General features: G+C 51.4%; 1 protein-coding gene and 1 long non-coding RNA gene across 2 annotated transcripts in view; one reads left to right on the forward strand and one right to left on the reverse strand.

Moving 5' to 3' along the window:
- RCAN1 (regulator of calcineurin 1) overlaps nt 1-22,726 on the reverse strand; it is a 48,744-nt gene that overhangs the window by 20,736 nt on the left and 5,282 nt on the right. The window lies entirely within an intron of this gene.
- Nucleotides 3,680-6,304, forward strand: LOC107541276 (uncharacterized). Its single transcript, XR_001603606.2, has 2 exons — nt 3,680-4,075; nt 4,667-6,304. It is a non-coding gene; the product is annotated as an uncharacterized LOC107541276 (long non-coding RNA).

A 22,726-nucleotide genomic window follows, 5' to 3' on the forward strand; every position in this document is an offset into this window, starting at 1 on the left:
CACACTCACGCCCTCTGACTGCTCCCCGGGGTGCACCCACACCTTCCTGTGCATCCCGAAGACAGGATGAGACCTGGTCCAGGTACAAGGGCGTGCCTCTGATTTCTCTGATGAGTCGCAAACACGACCGAAAGGGACCACTGGTGAGCTCACCAAGTTTCGGGCTCTGAACAGAGAAAGGGTCAAGATCATTCAAAAAATGTTCCCGTCATGGGGAAGGCCTGGGTGTGGGTGGATGGGGGTGGAGGGGATCAATGGGGGAAAAAGGAGGACATCGTCATTGTTTATTTCAACAGGATAAATTAGAAAAATTTTCCCCCCAAATCCATCTTTTATCCGAGGACTCTAATACAAACCCAAATCTGCCTAAATTAGTAACAGAGGCTGCAGGGTTTGTGACTCTAGAGGCCGTGGCTGGTGAAAGGCGAGGCCGGCTCGCAGGCAGGGCGCTGGGAGTGCGGGCGAGGCGGCACCCACGCGGGAAGGGCGGGGGGGGGGGGGACACCCCAGGAGGCCAATTCTGAGGCTCCTGGGAAACTGCTCCGAGGTCGGATGCCAACCGAGGTGTCTGTAAAAATGTAAACCCCTGATCTTCCTTTACCATTCCCCCATCTTTTACACCCAGAACAAACAGGCTGTAGAAAGTAAGAACAAAATCGGAGCCACCGAAGCGCGCGGCACGTACCCTCCCTGACCGTCCCCTCGCGGGCACAGGTTTGTGGGGCCTCCGCTTACGGGAAAACCTCCTTACGGAAGGAGGACCGCTGTCCGGCCTTGAATGATGGAAACAGGGTTTTATAATGGAAACTATGTTGCAATTCTTTAATAGTTTTAATATTTAATATAATGACCTGAAATGCACCAGAAGAAAATTTGGTTGAAGTGACAATAATAAAATAATGTGCTAAAAACGGGAAATACCGACAGGACCTCAGAGGGGGCAGGATGATGACACGGGTCCGGGAAGCACAGTGAGAGCCGGGGGAGGCTGAGCGCCTCCAGGGAATTGAAGAAATAAAGAAACAAAGGCGAGTGGTGCCCGGTCAAGCCGCTCTGACCAGACTGGAAACTGGGCCCGTGCCGGTTACCACTGGTGTCAGCACGAGACAGGTTCCCAAGCTCTGCCAGGAAACTCTTTCTGACAACTGGTTACTTTAAAACTTTTATTTTTACGGCAAAGAGAAATAATCCCCAAGGTACAGCGTAAGCCGGGTGGGACCGCGGCCCAGCCCGCTGCTCCTGAAGCTCCGCCAGGGCTCCGAGGGAGCAGGACGCCGGGCAGCGCCCCCCCCCCCACGAGTGAGCAACAGCGGCTCCGTCTCACTGGGCTGGCCCAACGCTTCCACGCAGAACCGTAAGAACTTTCTGGAAAACGTTGACTTCCCTCTGGGTGACTTTACAAAAAAGTTCCCCAAGGAGTCTGTTGAAAAGAGGAGACGGTGCCCCGTGTCGGTGCCAAGGAAACGGAATTTTAACTCAGAACTGCTCTGTCCCTGGCCCATGCCTGGGCCCCCCGACCCCATCGGGAGAGCTGATGCCACCACTTGAGAACGGACTCGATGTCGTCTATAAAAATTACACTTACATCTACCTCTTTAAAACAAGTATCATGTCAAAGCATGACTGTGCTTTTCATGAAAGAAATCAGATTTCCCTAACAATGCCAATCAGTTCATTTTAAATTCAAACTATGCCGAGCATACAGATAAAAATGCTGCAGGACTTTGCAGTGAATCGTGAAGACAATTTATTTAACTTGGTCAGTTACAGCACCGCGCCTATCAAAGACCTGATCTCAGTGTCACTAACAGAACCAGTGACCACGGGAGGGCAGGGGACGGCCACCCTGTCCCCAGGGAAACGCAGCCCCCAGCGGCTCCGAGGACGGGAGGCTGAAGATACACGGTGACCTGCACTGTCTGAAGGGCACATGTGCATCTGGGGGGGACGCAGGGGTTCCCGCGGGAGCCAAGGTGAGAAAGCGGAGATCAGACTCCCGGAGCCGGCTGCCGCCATCCCCCTGGGGGCTCGGGTGTCAGAGCCTGAGTGCAAGTCCCTGACTTTGGTCCCGGACCCGCTGCTTCTCGGATGGCGGGGAGAACACAGAGGACAGAGGCAGAGGGGTGGGGTGCGGGTCCGACCGCCTGCCCTCTTCGGGGCCCAGATTCAGCAGTGATGAAACACGAAGAGTCCCGGGAGTGTGTGGAGGTGGCACAGGGGCGGGGACCCAGGAGGGGCTGCAGGACAGACCCCGCTGAGCGACGGCAGCGACACTTTGCTCTTTTTAGGTTGGGTCCAGTGGAAAAGTTCATTTCAAAAAGACATTTCATTAAAGACAGCAAAAAACAAAAACGAGGCCATTTCAAAACCACCGAGCTTGCTCGCCGAGGCGTCTTCCAGCCTCAACACTCTGCGTCCCACGGGGGTGGGAGACCCTGGCTGGTCCCGACTCTGCTCCCAGACCCCAGCCAGCGTGGAAACGCCGCGCGAGACCCGCTGCTCTCCGGGGCGAGGCTCTCTCCGCGAGTCACCCAGGGAAGCTGCTGAAAGTGGACTTGACGGAAACGGGATGATCTCAGCAGAGATAAAAACTCTATTCAAGAAAGTGGGGTCCAAATGAAACAGAACAGATTTTTATTGGGCAAGTTTTCTGAGTATAAAAAGTATCCATTTGACTTCGAGGCCAAGAACACGCTCGTCAGGTACCTGCCTGGACCCGAAGCCGGACGTGCTCACTGATTTCCAGGGTTTAGAACCAACTGATGAGTAAAACGTGATGCGGTAACCCAGGCGCGCGCCTCCCGGGAGACGGACCGGGCGGTTGGTTACCCGAGGGCGGGGCAGAGGGAACGATGGGAGCAGCTCCGGGTGCCAACGCCATCTCCCGTTTCTGGAAGACTGAGTGACAGGAGAGGGCAGGAGAGGGACAGGCGGCCAGCTCGGGTGTGAAGGCAGCGGTGGGGTTTGGACACCGAGCCCGGGCGGCCGCGGGTCTGGAGCGCGCGGAGGGGCCTGGGTGTCAGTCCCCACTGTGGGACGCGGCTGAGCAGGCTGTTTGCTGACCCAGCCAAGGTCAGAGCCCTGAGCACAACGGAAGGCCGGCCGGCCGCGCAGGGGACAGTTCAGTCACCTGAAGGCGTGTTTGCTGTGAGATAAGATTTTGCCTAGTCCTGGGCCCTGTATCTCTCTACTTACCTCCCGCCTGCTCTGCCCTACAGAACACAGAATAAAAGGAATTAGTCAGGGGTCCGAAAACAGACCCGCCTCTCATTTCCCTTGAACAGGGTTCCTGAGCCTGCAGCAGTGCCCGCAGGCCCCTGAGCTGAGGCCGAGGCGGGCTGGCGGTCGGGCCAGGAGCTCCGATTCCAGCCGCCTGGACTTGCAGGGCTGGCCCCAGCAGAGGAATCTTCCCTTTTTCCTGTTAAGACGCCTTCCGCTCCGTAAAGCGAAAGCCACAAGCCCCCGTGCGCCTCCCGGGCTGGCGGGAAGAGCCGGCGTGGAGTCTGCTCTGGGTCGGAGCCTCTGCAGCGACGCCGGAGGAGCCCGGAAGCGGCCGCCTTCCGCCTCCTTCAGGCCGGAGCTTCCGCTCGGCGGCCGCCTCCCGGCTCCCGCGCAGGGCCCGGCCGGGGCAGGGAGAGGCCGTTTGTGCTGCGCCCACAGGGACCGGCCCCGCCGAGCGCCCCGAGCCGAGGCCGCCGCGTCCGTCCTCCGGGGCGCTGGGAACGAGGCCGGTCTGGCCGGGCAGCACTCACGCTTCCTCCGGCCCAGGGTGCTGGCGTCGGGGCCAGCAGGAAGCAGGGGCGCGAATGGAAAGAATGACTCGTCCTTCCGTCTTCCCGGGCGCCGGCTGATACGGGAACCGCTGGCCAGCGACAGTGGAAAGTATGAATCCACCCTGGCCCGGGGCTGAGCACTGCAGAGCAGTCAGACCAGGCCCCACGTTCACACCTGACTGCAGCTCCCTGGGCAGGGCCACTGTCCAGGCCCCGCCTCTGCGAGGGCTGCGGGACCAGAGGCTGCAACCTGCCGGCCGAGACAGAGCTGCAAGGCAGGCACCTGGGCGCCGGGAGGTGGGGTGAGTGCGGGGCTGCTGGGGCTCATCACCTGCCACGTGTGTGGGGGGGAGGCTGCGGGTGCTTTGCCTGGCCCCTCACCGAGGTGAGACCTCATGGTGACCCTAAGAAGTGTGCAGTGTTCCTCCCGCTCTATAGATGGCGACCCAGAGACCCCGAGGTGGCGCAGGGCAGGGATCAAACCCCAGGCCCCGTGAGTGTAAGTGCTAAGCCCTGCCAGCTGTCCCGGATCCCTGCGCCCCATTCACACACGTGTAAGAGCAGGCTGAACGTCAGGAAAACGCAGAGAGGCCTGCGACGGGAACGGGGACCGCGGAGGGGGAGGGAGAGGGCAGTGTTAGGCTACCTCTTTGAAAACGTCCTCTAGACAGGCTGTAGGTGAACCCGAAAAACAAAAGCACTGAGCCCTGAGTCAGAGTCCTGCGCCCTTCTAGAGAGGGGCCGGCGCCTCCAGGCGAGGATCAGCCTCTGTGGGAAACGCCCGTAGGCTGCAAAGGTTAAAAAACCCGCCATGTCTGAGCTTCCTGGTCATGTTTTTCAAAAAGTGGCTTGGAATTGAAAGCTGCCTATTCCAACATCCCGACCACTTCCAGGTGCTGCTCCTGCTCACAGTGCCCGGCCTGGGCAGAGCCTTGCGAGGAGGAAAGTACCTTTAGAAACAGAACAAAACTATCAACATCACCACGACAAGCCGTGAATGGATACTGATCCTCACGCAATCTCCTCCAGAAGGTTCCTCACGCAGAGGAGAGGAATCAGAGAAGCCTCCAGCCCTCAGGCCCAAGGCGCCTCTCTCCACCTGCTGGACTCTGACCTTGGACATCAAGAAGCCCAAAGGACAGTCATTTTCAGGCCTCAAGCCGCTACTAATGAAAAAGTCACTAAAAATGAAGAGCCTCTACTGCACAGGCCTAAAAAATATTTAACACAATCAGGACACCTTGCGTGACTGTTTCCATTGAGTATCAAAGAAAATAATCTTTTAAAAAGATGGGAAAACCAGGAAGCGGCCACTGAATTCCACGGAGAGTGAACTGTAGGTGAGGAGGGCACCCCCACGGCTCTGTCACGTTCCTGTAAAGTGGCACTTTCCATGTGATTGCAGAATCAGGGACCAGCCTCATCAGTGACCCCCCAGCTCTGAATCTGTTATCAAAATGCCACAGGGCTGTTCTCTCTCAAGCCAGTCAGTCGGGTATTTTCTCTGCCACCTGGGCTGGATGTGGGGCATGGGGAAAGGAGCTCAGTGGCTGCCAAGTGGAGGTGGGTGCCGTTGAAAGAGTGCAGTATTATGATTTATAATAAGAAGAATATATTTGGTGTTTGTCCTGGTTCATGGCACAGAGCTCCTAAAACCCCCGGAGTTTCTAAGTGATGAGAGAGTAAAGGTATCTTCTGTTATGTGAGTGAGGTGACTTTTGGGCACCCTCAGGGGAGACAACCATGTGATCAGAGGACTGTACTTTCAGCCCCACCCCCTAGACCTGCAGGGAAAGGAGCAGGACTGGAAGCTGGATCAGTTGCCGATGGCCAATGATTTAATCAGTCCTGCCTTCACATTCATCACACTGAAACCTCCATAAAACCCAAAAGGACCAGGCTCGAGAGCTTCTGGGTTGCTGAGCACACAGGGAATTGGGGAGAGTGGCATGCTCAGAGCGTGGGAGCTCCGCGCTTTCCCCCACGCCGTGCCCAAGCATCTCTTCCATCTGGCCGTTCCCGAACTATATCCTTTTATACTGAACTGCTGATCCAGTAAGTAACATGTCTCTCTGAGTTCTGTGAACTGCTCTAGCAAATTAATCAAACCCAAGGAGGGGGTCATTGGACCTGCCTGGTTGGTCAGAAGCCCAGGTGACAACCTGTACTTGCGCTTGGCATCTGGGGTGTGTGTGTGGTGGGAAGGCAGTCTTGTGGAATTGAGCCCTTACCTGTTTGGGATCTGATGCTATCTCTAGGTAGATGGGGTCAGAACTGAGTTGAACTGAAGGACACCCAGCTGGTGTCTAAGAATTGATACTGTGGGGACCTGCCCCCCCCCCACCTGACACGCACATTGGAACTGGGCCCAGAGTCACTAGCATCAAAAAGAGAACAACCCAATGCTTGTGTTAGGAACAACGGTGCCTGTAAATTCCTGTAGATACTCTTTCCCCCCAGTTTTATCGAGATATGAATGACAAATAACAAATGTATGTATTTAAGGGGAATAACATGATTAATCATATGCATATACACTGTGAAATGGTTATTACAATCAAGCTAATTAACATATTGACATGTGGGTGTGGAGAGAACATTTAAATCTACTCTCAGATACAATCCAGTATCACTAACTGCAGTCACCCTGTTGTACGTTGTATTATTAACTATAGTCACCATGCTGCGAACTGTATTATTAACTTTAGTCACCATGCTGCGAACTGTATTATTAACTATAGTCACCATGCTGCGAACTGTATTATTAAGTACAGTCACCCTGCTGCCCACTGTATTATTAACTACAGTCACCCTGCTGCGCATTGTATTATTAACTACAGCCACCCTGCTGCCTGCTGTATTATTAACTACAGCCACCCTGCTGCGCGCTGTATTAGTAGCTACAGCCACCCTGCTGCATGCTGTATTAGTAGCTACAGTTGCCCTGCTGCCTGCTGTATTAACTACAGTCGCCCTGCTGCATGCTGTATTAGTAACTACAGTCGCCCTGCTGCATGCTGTATTAGTAACTACAGTCGCCCTGCTGCATGCTGTATTAGTAACTACAGTCACTTTGCTGCGCACTATATTATTAAGTACAGTCACCCTGCTGTGCACTGTATTATTAACTACAGTCACTTTGCTGCGTGCTGTATTAATAAGCACAGTCACCCTGCTGCACACTGTATTATTAAGTATAGCCACCCTGCTGCACACTGTATTCCCTAGAGCCACCCTGCTGCACACTGTATTATTAAGTATAGTCACCCTACTGCACACTGTATTATTAACTACAGTCACCCTGCTGCATACTATATTATTAACTACAGTCACCCTACTGCACACTGTACTATTAACTACAGTCACCCTGCTGCACACTGTATTATTAACTACAGTCACCCTGCTGCATACTATATTATTAACTACAGTCGCCCTACTGTACACTGTACTATTAACTACAGCCACCCTGCTGCACGCTGTATTATTAACTACAGTCACCCTGCTGCGCACTGTATTATTAACTATAGTCACTATGCTGCGCACTGATCTTCTCTCCAGAACTAACTCATCTTAAAACTGAAAGTGCACACCCTTTGGCCAACACTTCCCCATTGTGCCCACACCCCCAGGCCCTGGTAACCACCGTTCAACTCTGTTTCCACCAGAGTTAAAATTGCCCTAATAGTGTCACGGGCTGAACTGTGCCCCATAATATGCATGTTGAAGCCCTAACCCCCGGCACTTCAGAATATTTAAAGATTGGGCCTTTAAAGAGGTAATTAACTTAAAAAGAGGCCTTTCAGGTAGGCCCTGACTGGTGTCATCGTAAGAAGAGGAGACTAGGACACAAGATGGGACATCAGACATGTGCACACGGAGGAAAGATCACATGAGCACACGAGGACACAGCAAGAAGGTGGCCATCTGCAAGCCAAGGAGAGAGGCCTCGGGAGAAAGCAACCCTGCTGGCACCTTGACCTTGGTCAGCCTTCAGAGCTGTGAGAACATAAATGCGTGTGGTTTAAGCTGCCTGGGCCGTGGTACGTTGATGTCGCAGCCCCAGCAAGTCAAGACACGAAGCCTCCGTTTGGCTTTGAATCTAGATTGGTCGATAAACTTAACCAGACTTTACAGAGATTCCGTGACCAGAGGGGTCACTGCAGAGGCCTGAAGGCTGGCCATTGAAACACAAACCACACACACAGAGACTTCACATGGGCTGTGAGGTCTATCCAAGAGCTACTTCTTTACTCCCAGTTGCCTTAGGACAGCTTCTCTCCAAAGCTCCTGCTGCAGAGCGTGGCTGCCCTGCTCTTGTCGGAGCCCTGAGGACAGGGACAGCCAGAAGCAGCTTGCAAGAGCCATCTGGGGTGCCCGGGCCTCCTGACTGTCACCATGCACCAATGTGTTGACTTTAACCTTTTGCCCATATTCTAGAGGCAGAAAAATCTCATGCCTTATTTCAAGTAATCTCTATTAATATCCCTCCCTAGCCCTCAGAGGATATGAAGAATCCAAAATGAAACCAGAAACTCAGCTGGTAATATCCAAAATGTCTCATTCAGAATGAATTTGTCAAAGCAAAGGAACTGGGAAAGTAAGCCTTCCAACACCAGAGAGTGTCTCTTTCTGAATGTTTCCACCAAATCTAAGAAAACAGATATCCCCATGGTTAAAAGAACTGCACTTTGTAAAAATAAACCTTCCTGATTACAGTTTGTTCTTGTGAATGAGTCCTTAAATACAGCCAAAGGTTTTCTTTTACCGACCCCACCCGCTTACTGACAGCAGTGGAAAATTACCTCCCCTGTGAAACATAATCCTGTGGATAGTAACACCTATTACGGTTTCCATCAAATTGCTAAGTGAGGTGGTGTAATCGGGGACAGGCAGGGGAAGTTACAAAGGGCGCAGAGGACATCAATTCTGAAGGGGAAAAGACTGAGGAGATCATACCTTGGTTTTGACTAAGGATCATGTGCTTACAGATTAACAAGAGCTCTCAGCCAGGCTTCCTCAGACCACTGCAGAGCATGTACCTGCCTGCCTGGTGACAGTCTTTCTGAAAATAAACCTGGACATTGTCTCATCTGACCTTCACCAGAAGATTCATAGAGCATCATGAATCCAAAATTAAATGCACACTAACCGCCAGTCCCTGCAGCTTCGTGGAACGTGTGGCGTTAGGGATAAAAGCAGAGATCGCCTGTTATCTGAGGGTCATGCATGGATGTGCATTTAATGGACACCTCTGTACGCAAGGGCAATGTTTTAAATTTTTACATAGACTGTGTACTTGGGTTCTGATGAAAATAATTTATAAATGATTCTTGTCTAAAACGATTTTTTTTTCCTTTTTCTGGGAAAATTGATAACAGTTTCAAAAAAGTTTAAGAATTTCAGAGATTCTGTAAGATTTCAACCTCACCCTTTTAACTCATTTTGGTGACTATCACATTAACAGCTCAAGGTCTTTAGGGACAGATGGGTGGATGGATGGATAGATAAGATAGACAGGTAGATGCAAATCTATAGGCATTTACAGAAGCAGCACATGCTAAGATATTATTTCTTCTTTATAGTTTCTATTAGACCTTAGAAAGTCAAGGGTACCCCTGTAATCTCTAGAATAACTGCCCAGAACAGTAATGTGTAACAAGCAAGTTAGTAGAGTGGAACAATGAAATAATAACAAGGTAATAACTGCTTCAAAAGAAGTCAAAACAGGAATATAAAATAAGCGGAACAAACAGAAAACAAATAGTAAGATGACAAAGAATAGAAGAATGGAAAAAGTTATACCATATAAATACCAATCGGAAGAAAGCAGATTCAGCTGTCTCGTATCGTGCAAACAGACACAAAGACAAGAAGAATTCCTAGCAAAAAAGAGGGGCATTTAATAATGATAAAAGGGCCAATTTGCCTGAGAGATAGTCCAAATTTGCATGTGCCTGATAATATTGTGTAAAAGTTGACAGATCAGAAATGAAAAATACATCAAAATCATAGTTGGAAATTTTAATGCTTTTACCAGATAAGTAAGGTAACAGGTGACATGAAGACTAGTAAGGCAACAGGTGACATGAAGACCAGTAAGGCAACAGGTGACATGAACAATGCAAGTAACAAATGTAACCCAACAGACCGTAAGCTGCTGTGAAGTGCTACACCTAACAACTGAAGAATACATACTCTCTCCCAGTACATATGAATGGGCTCTCTGCTGAGCCATAAAGCAAGTCTGAAAGAATGTCAAGAGGCTAAGAGTGTTTTCTCATCACATTGTGGAATTATGCTAGGAATCAATGACATAAAAGATAACCAGAAAATCCCCAAGTGTTTACAAGGAAGTACTTCATTTATAAATAAGCTGTAGGTCAAAGAAATTAAAGTGGAAATCAGAAAATATCTTGAAGTGAAAGATAATGAAGATGTGACACATCAACGCTGTAAGATGCAGCAAAAGCCATTTTAGAGGAAAACTTATAATATTATATGCATATATTAGGAAAAAAGATGGAAAATCACTGATTTACATATTATTCTCAAAAAGCAAGAAAACAGAACAGCAAATGTAACCCAAAGAAAATAGGAAGAAAAAAATGAGTAGAAAACTTAAAGCAGAAACAAATATACAATAGAAAAAAATTAACGGTCAAGTATTGGCTCTTTGAAAACATTAATAAATTCAATAAACCTCTGACAGGACTAATTAAGAAAAATGAGAGAAAGTACAAGTTGCTGTTATCAAAATGGAAAAAGGAGACATCACTACAGGTCCTACAGATATTAAAAAGTCTACAAAAATATAATTAAACGTTTTATGACAAGATATATAAATTTTTCTTTTTTTTTTTTCTTTTTTTCTTTTTTTTTAATATATCTTTATTGATTTCAGAGAGAGGAAGGGAGAGGGAGAGAGAGAGATAGAAACATCAATGATGAGAGTCATTGATTGGCTGCAGCCCACAACCCAGGCATGTGCCCTGACTGGGAGTCGAACCCTGATCGCCTGGATCCTAGGTCGACGCTCAACCACTGAGCTACGCCCGGCCGGGCAAGATATTTAAAATTTTAAAGAAAATAGACAAATTCCTAGAAAATTACAACTTACAAAACTGACAGAAGAGAAAACCAATTAGGTCTATATCATGTTAAATTAAATCTCTAAAAACTTCTCCAGGCCCTCATAGAAGACCAGTGAAACCCTCCAAACATTGAAGAAACAGTATTGGTTATACATAGGCTTCAACAGGAAAGACAAAAGGGGTACTCTTCCCATTTATTTTATGACTTTACCATAACTTTGATTCTAAAGCTGGACACAGATGTTAGAAGATTGACTAATGTCTCTCATGAGCATAGATCTAAAATTCCAAAACAAAAACAGTATGGCAAAGCTGGAGTTATTTAAAAAAAAACAATGCACCACAAATAAGGAAATGTGAACATACAGGGTGGAACAAAAGGAAGTTTACAGCTGTTCGAATGGAAACTAAGACAATAATTAATAAATAAAAATACAAGAGTGAACTGGGTCTTGCATACCCACAGCTGTAGGAAAACTACGTGTAGGAGAACGTTACGGCGGCACTCCTAGGACACCCCCAAACTAGAAAACATCCAGATGTAATGAGACTGACATTTAAACTGGTGAGCTTTGAGCAGGAAGACGCCCTCCCTTAAGTGGGTGGGCCTCATCCAATTAGTTAAAGGTCTGAGTAGAATAAAAACACCAGGTCTCCTGGAGCAGGAGGAAATTCTGCAACAGGACCCTCGGACTTGAACTCCTGGGTCTCTGGCCTGCCGGCCCATCCTACACATTTGGACCTGCCTGCCTCATGTGAGCCAAGTCCTTAAAATAACTCCCTCTATAGACACACACATCCTACTGGTCTGTTTCTCTGGAGAACTCTGACTAATACCACATGGATGAATTTCAGAAACATAATGTTGAACCAAAGAAACCAGATACAAATAATTAGAAACATATGTGTTCATTTATATAAATTTCCAAACAAGCAAAACTAATATTTTACCCACCGTCCATCCCTCCATCCACCCATCCCTCCACCTAGTTTCGTTCTCTGGGTGACCCTGACTGACACAGAAATCCAGCAGAGACGTTCAGGACTTGCCCATCTCCCTTGTTCACTGCCCTCCGGTCGTGCTGGCTTCCTGTGTGAACACACCTGCTCTTCCTGCCAGAGGCCTCTGCACGGCCATTCCCTCTGCCTGGACCTCGCCTGGCTGTTTGCATCCCTCAGACCTTGGTTTAAACATCACCTCCTTGGGGAGACCTTCCAGGCCCCCTTTAGGTGCCTCCTGTCATTTTTTGTCATAGTTCCCATCTGCTTTACTCACAACAGTTATCATGGTCTACGACCAATAAACTTAAAAAGGTGACATTTGAACCAAGACCCAAAGGCTGTGAGGGAGCGGGCTATGGCTTTCTGGGTGAGCGCTCTCCCAGGACGGGTAAGAGTGAGTGCAGAGGCCTGGGGTGGGGACTGGGAACAGAGGCAGTGGAGAGGGGCAGCCAGAGATGTCAGGGACTCCCCGAGCATCCGGGACACGGGAAACCCTGTGAATAAAGATTATGGAATTTAAGCTGAGCTTCAAACACGACTAGTTTAAGACTAAACAGAGCTGAAGTCACTTAAACTGCCACCGAATTCTGATTTGATTAATTGACCTATTTAAAGGGTTAGAGACCCCCACAAGCTGGACCTTAAGACTGTCAGGCTAATACCAAAATTGCCACTATTTTAAAGAGTCCACAGAACGAACCCTCATCGCATTGGACCCACCTGCCCCCCCCCCATTATAACACATGGTTACAAGACAGGACTCGAGCTGGAAAAGTGTCCTCAAAGGAGAAGTCTCCCACCCTCACGTCCTGCCAGGACCTCGGATCCCACCGTCTTTACCAAACCTCCCTGTTGGGGTTCAGAGAGATGGAAAAAGAAATGATGGGAAGCCAGAAAACCTCAGAAAACAACCCGAATTCACCCACACTTCCATCCTTGGGAGAGAGAAACACCGATCAGTTGCCTCCTGCACAGGCCCCGACCAGGGATGGAACCGTGACCCTCCAGTGCACCGGGTGACGCCCAGTCAGCTGAGCCACCTGGCCAGGGTGTGTGTGTTTTGACATAATGCTGACCAGCCCCCACCCAACAACCACGTGCTGAGAGCCCACACCTGCCAGACAAGGCCCGCCACCTGACCGCACGCCCGCTCGCCTCGCTGGCCACTCCAGCGGCCTCGGCACCAGCTGTGAAATAGCTGAGTTATCATGACCAAGACTGAGCTGAAGATCAGGGCGCAGGAGCCGCGCCGCCTCTCGGGGTGCTAACCAGGCAGGGGTTCTGCGGCTTTTTCACCTACCAAGAGCGAGGCGCTCCTGTCAAGGAAAGTACTCCTCAGACACCTGCAGGTGGGTTACGACACCAAACCGGCCCCCCGAGGTGTGGTCAAGGGGGAGACGCACCACGTTTCCCCTACAAGCTCCGTGGGAGGCAAGGCTGCCACCTGCGGCCGCCGTGGCGCACTGTTGAGGTGCCGCGTGGCGAAGAGGCTAAACCACGGGGCTGGACAAAGCTGCAAGGCACCAAGGCTGTCCCGTGGCACGGGGTGTGGCCTCACTAGGTGAACAAACATCCAGAGACGCTGACTCTCCGGACGTACCTCCGCGGCCTCGCAGCAGCCTCGCCCCAATGCCAACAGGTTGGGGGTGCACTTCTGTGCCCCTCCTTTGCAGGTGGGTGGAAGGTCGTCCGAACGTGACAGGTTGAGCTTAACGTTCACGGATGAGGGACCGCAAATGAACCTGGTGGGAAAATGGACCGAAAGCGACCGAGGGCTGGGGAGACCCGTCCCACCTGTCGCTCAAGAGGCTCAGACGGACGGCTCGGTCGCTCAACGGCATGAAGCTGGCCCGGAGACGGACGGGCCAACGGCGGGGCCCGGCTCGCGTGTCTGACCGTTCACTGACACCTCAGTCTTCAGGGGAAGAAGAGCCTCGTGAGCAATGCCGAAACCCACCGGAACGTGCGAAAAAGAAAACCAGAAGCCGAGCTTACTCCTCAGGCCAAGTCGCCAACGATGACGCAAACATCAAAAATAAGCGTGTGAAGCACTTGAGGAAAACACACTCCCACGCATCTCGGCCCAGAACCGATTCTCTAGGGACGAGACAAGCCCGAGAGGCAGGAAGGTAAAATTTCTCCATCTGAACTACAAATAAAAAGAGTTAACATTTCTGGGGTAAAAACACACTCCGCAAAATCAAACGGCAAACTGGAGGAAATATATGCTATATATGTAATCAAGTATCCATTTCCTTAATATAAATATTAAAAAAAAAAATCTCTTAAAATTCATATAAGTACAGACCAAAACCTTACCAGGAAAGTAGCAAAAAGATATAAATAATCAATTTACAGAAAACCCCCCACAAATGACCAACAAGCATAAAAGATGGTCAACTTTGTTTCTAATTAAGGAAAAACAAAGGGATCCCGGCAACGATCCCTTGTACTGGGGAGAACGTGGGGAAAGAGGGGCTCCCGTGCGACGCGGGTAAAATAAACTGGAACAAACACGTTCGAGATCAGGCTGTCAGTACCCATCCGGATGGAAATTAACCACAGCCTCCGGCCCAGAAATCCCACTCCCAGAAACGCATCTCACAGACATCTACACAAACGGGCTCACACGTCAGGGTGCTGCTGGCAACACTGTTTATACAGGAAGAAAGGAGGCGCCACCCACGTGTCCCCCCATAGGAACTGCTGGTTAAATCGCGTTCATACCTGTAGTGAACTGCCAGAGAGTCATCGGGAGAAATGTGCTTGGTTTACTGGAAAGATGTCCACAATGTGTTTAAAAGGCACGTAGCAGAGGCGTGTCTGCGGGATACTGTATAAGCGTATGCAGTGTGTGTATATATATAATTGCACTTATGTTTTATATACACCGTATATGTTATGCATGTAAAGAACATGCATGAACGAGTACACGGGAACCTCACCAGAGGCTACCCCTAAGAAACGGATGAGAGCAGAAGACGGAAATACTTAGTAAATGCTTGTCTTGATTTTTATGACTGAACAGTACTTACTCGTCAGACCCTGCAGCAGTCCAGACGGATGGGATAACCCTGGGCTGGTGCCCAGCAAACGGTGCTCACTCCCAGCTGTGCTCTCGGGAGTCTCCCTGATGCCATTACACACCCCACACCCAGCCCAGCGTGCACCCAACACAGCGGGTGGGTAACCTGGCCAACGTTGGCACATGGTGGCCGTGCTGTCTGGCTGGAGGCTGGGTGAGGGGGGCATGATCCTGGACCTAAAGCACAGAGAACTGGTCCCCAGAACCACGAGCCCAGGTCCAGATCATACGATGCTCAGGCCCCTTGCTCCAACCTTTGTCCCCACAGGCGCAGCCCTATGACGCAGCAGCATCTCAGATTCGGGTAACGGGCCAGACGGCTGGGTGATGCTGCTGCACATATAAGAATCGGGTTTTTAAAGACAGTTCGTTTAATTAAAAGCACAGCAGGCTACTGAGCATTGAGCAGACGGCAGGCATCTCACTCAGGAGGCCGGCACCTTTCCTGGATGGGTGGGTGGAACCCAGCCTGCACTCAGAGGTAAGATCACAGGCCGACGGCGCCCTCTTTGGGTGAGATTTGGCAAAGAATGAGGGCCACCTTCGGTCAGGGTCCCAGGGGCTGGCTGGCAGGCTCCGGAGGAGACTCAGCAGCTGGCAAGGAATTTCTGAAAAGCGCTGTGTGGGCCCTAAAAGGCAGCCTAAGAACAATGGGTGGGGGGGAAGGGAAGAGAAGGGGAGGAAGAGGGAGGGAGGGAGGGAGGGAGGGAGGGAGGGAGGGAGGGAGGACCTCACCAGCAAACACGGCATTTATTTTTCAATTCCAGTAGTTACTTTAATTGTGCTAAGCAACCTAGGGCTTCTCATCAGCAATAATGATTTTATGCTTTAGAGTTTATGGGGTTCTTCTATTCATTTTCTTATTTTAGGTTTATTTTTTAAAAAGTGTTTTACTTCTTAAGTGGTTTTCAATTTTGTAGCAATGCTTACTTCACGTTAAAACAGGCTTTTAAGTACCAACATGCTATGTGGAAATTACAGCCTGTTCTGAGTATTTACAAGTGGTAACAAGCCCCGCTAGTCTTCTGTTCTGATTCACAATATTCTAAATGTCAGCAACATCTAAGCCTGTAACTTCATGTGTGTGCACACGTGCGTGTGTACACACACACACACACACACACACACCTCTGCAATAATCTTAAAGCCAAAGACTACTGGCCTAAAATAATTTATGCAACTTCTAGAATTGCCTCGATTACTTCTAGGAAAATAAGGCTTAATATCTAATGGACTTAAAAGAGCAATACTTTCACTTTTACTCTCAGGTTCCCCTTCCACCGCTGCACAAATATTCATTACGCACCCACGAGGTGGCAGGCATGTCCTAGGAGCAGGGTAAATGCCAGCAGAACAGACAGTGTACCATTTGCATTTTAATAACTTCAATAAAATTGTTAATATACTAAACACCGACTATGAGCCTGGCATTCTTCTTTGCCATTTATTCTTTCGCCCTCGCAACCCCACTTTACAAGTGAAGAGACTGAGGCACAGAGGTGAAGCTCCTTGCCCAAGGTCACGCAAGCTGCTGGCAGAGCTGGGATTTGAACCAGGCTGGTTTGGCTCTGGGCCCACCCTGTCAGCCGCTGTGTCACACTCCTTCTCACACGCACAACCCCGAACTCAGGTAGGTGTCTGTCTATAAAGGGCGGGCACTCATAGGCAATACATGTACACGCCCCAGACATTCCCACCCTCGACTGAGCCATCAAAATAAGATCAACAGCAAGCAGCAGGCGATCCTGCCCATGTGGCCCCTGTGCTATCTGTAGAGAAACACGGAGGAAAATTGTGAAAATAAATGAGAAGGAAATAAAGAAACAAAAATGACATGGCGACCCAATATAACACCTCTAATGGTAAACTCATGGAATCAAAACAGAGCCCTCGGTAAAGACTAAGCGAGCATCCTGGAAGCATCGCCTGCCTGTGGTGCCCACTGCACAGGGTGCTCCCAGCGTCCTTCGAGATGGGGGCACCGCGCAGGCCTCTAACAGAGAAGATCCGCAGCACGGCCACCGAGGCAGCGGGCTGGTTATGGTCCATCCCAAGCCGCTAAGGCCACACCTAATGCTCCATCCTTTCGGCCTCTGCACAACTACCCACCGCCTCCAACAAATGCAGAAAGTCGCCCCCCAATTCACAGCCTTTCTGTCTGTCACCACCCAGCTCACCTCCTGCCACAGCCTCGGGCAGGCTCGTGGTGCCGAGGACAGGCCAGCATCCAAACTTGCTCTAGATAACAAAACCCTCTACATGTAGAGGCTACACAGTCTCTTATGGTCCTTAACAGTATCCCCCAATATATGGCAAGGGTTAAACGAGTATTTGACAAAACAGAGCATGTTGGGGTCCAGGTGTTAGCCCCCTCTGCGCGTTTATGAATCACTTCGAAGAAATGCACAAATTCAGAACTGACTTGAAAAATAAAACCCACCCTGCAAATATTGCATCAGGATAACGCACGTGGCTGAGTTGGAAAGATGCCTCTGGATTCGGCTCTTCTAGAAAGAGGTACAGGTACAAGCCAACCCCCAATCCCTTTCCAAACGTCGGCAAGGGTCTCCGGGCCCGTGTGCGAACAGTAACCCAGAGCATTTTTCTGATGGGTGGTCTTTTAGGGCCACAAGGGAGTTTTCCAGACTGCAGCCCCAGACTTGGGGCGGGGGTCTCCATCACCACCTGAGGTCGTAGTTTAGGATGCAGAGGTCAAGATCGATTCGAATCCCCCAGAATCCCAGCTCCGGCCCAGAACACTGTCACTAGGCGGCCCCGAGCGCAGGGTCATCCTGGACTCGCACGAGGACAGGGCTCCCGGGAGAGGGCACTTCCCACCACACACGTGGCGACCGCCCCACCAGCACACAAGAGAGCAGCCCACGCGGGAAGCCTGGTACCTGTGGTCAGCGCAGAAACCCCCCATCTCTGAAATAAAGCGTCTGCTTTACCTCAGTTCTCTGTGTTTCTTTATGCTGATAATCTGAGTCACGGTCCAAATAAATGGCAACAGATCTGAGCGGCGTAGGCAGAGGATGCCTGAGCGTGTACACAGGCACAGCGGGGTGCAAGGGTCACCTGCAGGCCAGCGCAGCGCCCCGTGTTTGCAGTTTACCGAAGGGGGCTCGTGGCCCAGGAGCAGGGCAGGGTCCCTTCAGGCAGGTGGCTCTCATCCCTGGGTGTCTGTGTGGGGGGGGTCTCTCTGCTTCAACTTTTCAGCTGCAAACGTGGTTATAACAGCTCCTTCCCCACAGGAGCTCAACCACAGGCTGCCTGGCAGAGTAAGTGGGAGGTTACCGCCCCCTGGTGGCGAGCGCTGGTGCGGGACAGCTCTGTCCCCCAGGAGCGGGGGGCAGCCCCCAACGGGCGCCCTGGGGACAGCTGTGCCTGTCGCAGCTGACCCGCCTCCAGATGTCCTCATTACAGGCACGCTCTGGGTCCGTGTCAACGGCGGTGGGTGGGAGAGGGGTGACAGCATGCCACAGAGAATCCGGTGAGCGGATAAGCACCAGGGGGCCGGGGGGTGGGAGGCCTGCGTGCGACTTGGGTTCTGGAGTAGCTAGTGAGTACCGCGGAGAGGATGCCACCCCCCACCCCACCCCACCCCGCCCTCGAGCCCTGATCCCCCCTTGGAGAAATGGAAGGCGTGGGCTGAGCCTTCCTGCGAGTCCACACAGGCCCCCTGACCGGGTCCACTCTGATCAATCCACACAGACCCCCTGATCCGGGTCCACTCTGATCAGTCCACACAGACCCCCTGACCCGGGTCCACTCTGATCAGTCCACACAGACACCCAAGGCCAGTTAAGAAACAAGGTTAAGTGACAGATTCACCTCCTCTCCAGCTACAAACCAGCAGACAGTCCTCCCACCGACCAACACAGGACAAGGCAGAGCTGGGGTGTGAAGGATCCAGAGTCTCACCCCAGACGGGCCTCTGACAGGAAGGCTGTTTTGGGGGGAAGGCGATGAAGCAGCTGCGCAGGCAGGGAAAGCTCTCTGTCCCCCGTTACAGGCCGCCGGCCCCCCCACTGGGGAGGGCTCCAGACAGCCCGGGGAAGGCAGGGGGTCTGCACACAACCTGACCCGCCAGCTCCCTCGTCCTGCCCTCCCTCCACACATTCACACTCCTTTCTTAACACTTTTTTTCTTTACTTCAATCATTTTTTACTTTTCAATTACACAAGGAGAAAAAAGTAAAAAATATGAAAAATGAAATGGCAATAAATACACATCTATCAACGACTGAATCTAAAGAATGAAATAAATGAAACAGAACAGAGACAGACGGGCAGACAGAACATCCTGAGTTACCAGAGGAGAGGGGTGGGGGCTGGGGGGAGGGTGCGGGGCTGAGGACGGACTGGCGGTCAGGGGACAGTCACGGGCGTGAAGGACAGCACTGGGACTAGTCAGTGGCACTGTACCCACTGCGCCTGGCGCCAGGGGGTGCGGGACCTGCCCTTTCCCGGGCCCGTTTCGCTGAGCCCGCCCCTGGGCGCCGAGCTGCACCCACTCTGACCTGTACCTTCGTCGCCTGCTAACCTGTCCTGCTGTTAAGGAGCCGCAGCTGAACACCCGGGGGGGTCAGGTCCAGCTCCCCGCGCGTGGACGGCTCTCGGGAGGACCCTCCTGAGCAAACGCCTCCGAGGAAGTCTGATTGAACCTGGGGGCGGGCCATGGGGCCATGTCCCATGGGCGCGAGCACCCAGCCAGCAGTGACCTCGCGGAGGTCACCCCAGTCAACCTGCTCATTCGGAGGGAGCCCCGGGGTCTGGGAAGGTCAGTAACCTGCCCACAGACGTGGTTTACTACAGCTCCATCGAGCTCTTTGGCATATTCACATCGCACACACTAAAAGAAAGGAAGCGTGTCTTCCCTGCTCACTGTGACTCCACAGAGGGGGTGAGGGCGTCTGCCACTCGCCCTGGTCTGTCCAGGGCTGCGCCCCTCACACAGACCTCACCATGACCGTGGAGGAGGGATGACTGTCCTGCAACTGAGGCCAGGCTTGGGGTTGGGGACTGGTCACCTGGGGCCCCGCAGCTGGTCTCCCAGCCAGCACGGTGCTCAGAGGGGAGCCGGCCCTCAGTCAGTGCTTGTTGGATAAATGAGTGAGTGAGTGAAGGAGCAGAGCCAGGGTCGAATCCGGGTGTGGACGGCTCAGTCCCAGGCACGACCTTGGCAGGAGTATCGGGGCTGCGTGGCGTGTGTGCACTGCGACCACTCATACACACCCGTTCGCCACAAATAAATGACTGAGGGGTAAGAGACTTGTAGAGCCTTCCTCACAGAGCCACCCCAGGGTTTAAGTGAGATGTGAGTGGCATGAAAACTCATGTGCACCACGCAGACTGTCGGGTGATCATGGCACAGGCTCTGGAGGGGCTGAAACCAGGTCCACATCTCAGGACCAGCATGCCCTGGCTACGGGACCTGGGGTGGGGTCACTTGGCCTGCCCTGGCCTCAGTGTCCACATCTGTAGAACGGGGATAACAGTACCTTTTTCACAGAGTTCTTGTAGGAAGATGAAATGATATATATTACACATAAGTGAACAGAAACTATTTTATTATCTTTAAAATAAAGCAGGAAGTTTGACAGAAAATATAAAAGTGATAAAGTCAAACAAGCTATTGTTATGTCGAGCAAGAAAGAAAATCCATAATTAGCTGCCTGAATCAGGTAACAGTTTTGTCTTTTAATCTGGAAATCAGGCCAACCTCACATACCTCCTTCTATGGTGCCAATTACGACTCCACACAGGAGACTCACGCTGCGCCTGCTGACATCAGTAACGAAGGAAAAGTACTGGACCTTCACGCTGTTACAACGCCGAGTTCCCCAAGTTCTTCTCTCAAAACTCAGCGGCTACGTTGGAAATGTAATAACCTCACTATAATCTGATCAATGAGGTATTTTATGTTCAGAGGCTAACACTGTCTTCTTTTATAGAGTTGAAGCTGGAAAAAAGTTCAGATTAGAAAATGCCTTAATGAACATTTCTGAACATCAACTGCACGGAAGTCAAAAAGTTTACAAAGAAAACAATGTACCAGTAAGTAGCTGCTGCGGTGGGCAGCCTGGGAGATGCCCCGTGACCCCCGCTGGGCCCTCCTGCCCTGGGGGAGGCCCACCCTCAAGTGTGAGCTGCAGGGGCTGACTCACCTCTAAGGACCAGAGCACTGCAAGGCTGGTGGGCTATCGCTCCGAGATTGGGTTCCAGCGGCCATAACTCCCATTCCACCCGGCACGCCCTCTCTCGCCGTCCCTGACGGCAGCCAGCAGCCACACTGTGAGCTGCCCCATAGAGGCCCATGAGGCAAGGAGCTGAGGGAGTCCTCCAGCCAACAGCCACCGAGGACCCGAGGCCCCCAGGCCAACACCCCTCCAGAAATGCAATCCTGCCCCAACCACGCACGAGCGAGCCTGGAGGCCATGCCCCTGCAGTCAGCCTTTGGATGGGACCGCAGCTGATGCCTGGCTGCAGCCTGGGAGGCAGGGGCACCAAGCTACGCCACCTCTGGTGCCTGGCCCAGAGACACTGTGAGATGAGAGACGTTTACTGCCGTGAACCACTAAGCTCTGAGTTAGTTTGTTACACAGCAGAGGGTAACTGATACACTGACTTACCCTGAGCTCACTATGTCCTAGCCACGGAGACAAGCATTTCATGCACAGTGTAAGATGTAAGCACTACTGGCACCCACTTCACAGGTGGGGAGACAAAGGCACAGGTAGGGCAGTAGTCAAGGTGAGCCCAGGATCACACCCTTCGCCGTGACGCTGCATCGCCTCGAAGCCCACACCTCAACAGGAAGCCTGAGCAAAATGTACTACTCAGTCAGGTCTGACAGGTTAAACAATAAAGGAAGCTTTTTACCCACTAAATCAGGTGTAGCGAAGGGTTTCTATAATGACTGAAACCTATACAACACGAAGACCACCCTTTCTCCAACGTCAAACTTGGAGCTGAGGTCATTCATATTTTCCTGATGTTTGTGTTTTGAAATGTTTGTGTTTTGCCTGACAAAGCTGGGACACAGCAGAGGCACTGACGTCTCCCTGACCGTCGGCACCCGGGTTCTGAGGGTCATCAGTGTCTACATGCGGGAAAAGGCTCTCACGCTGAACCGTATTCCCAACGACTGCCAGTCCCCGGAGCCCCGGAGACGAGGCCCCACAGAAACTGTTCACGGAGCGGGTGCCTCCCCCAGTCCCCGCCACACACACACTGGTGTGCACATGGCTGATGGCAACGGCGATGTCACAGAGCAGGGCCAACGGGCCCCAGGGACACGGATGACAGAGCAGGAGTGCCGTCTATTCCCGTTTCAGAAAAGAGAGGAAGGGAGAATCCAAGCTGAGCCCTAAATGCTGGGACCCAAGGGCGCTGCTTCAGCTCCTCGGTGCCAGCACAAAGCCTAGTTTTCGTTCCTCCGTGTGATGGTGTTGGCCTCGAAAAGCCTGGAGTTGCAGGCAATGACATTTAAAGGTGCTGCTACTAAAGATAAGGTGCTGTGACAATGGACGGTGACAGCCGATGGAGCTGAAACGGGGGCCGGGCCCTTGCCAGGGAGCCAGTGGTGAGGAGGGATCCCAAGTACCTCTTGGACGCAAAAAACAAAGAAACAAAAAAACCCACCTGATTTACTCAAGGATCAGAAATTCTAAAGTTAGAGAAATAGCAGATAACTTCTAAAGTAAATGTTGCAGTGTATACCATGTAGTTTTTTAAAACACATGCAACATTCTGAACATCCCAAACAAATTA

The sequence above is a fragment of the Miniopterus natalensis genome, chromosome 6 (assembly GCF_054644295.1).
Source record: "Miniopterus natalensis isolate mMinNat1 chromosome 6, mMinNat1.hap1, whole genome shotgun sequence".
Classification (NCBI taxonomy): Eukaryota; Metazoa; Chordata; class Mammalia; order Chiroptera; family Miniopteridae; genus Miniopterus; species Miniopterus natalensis.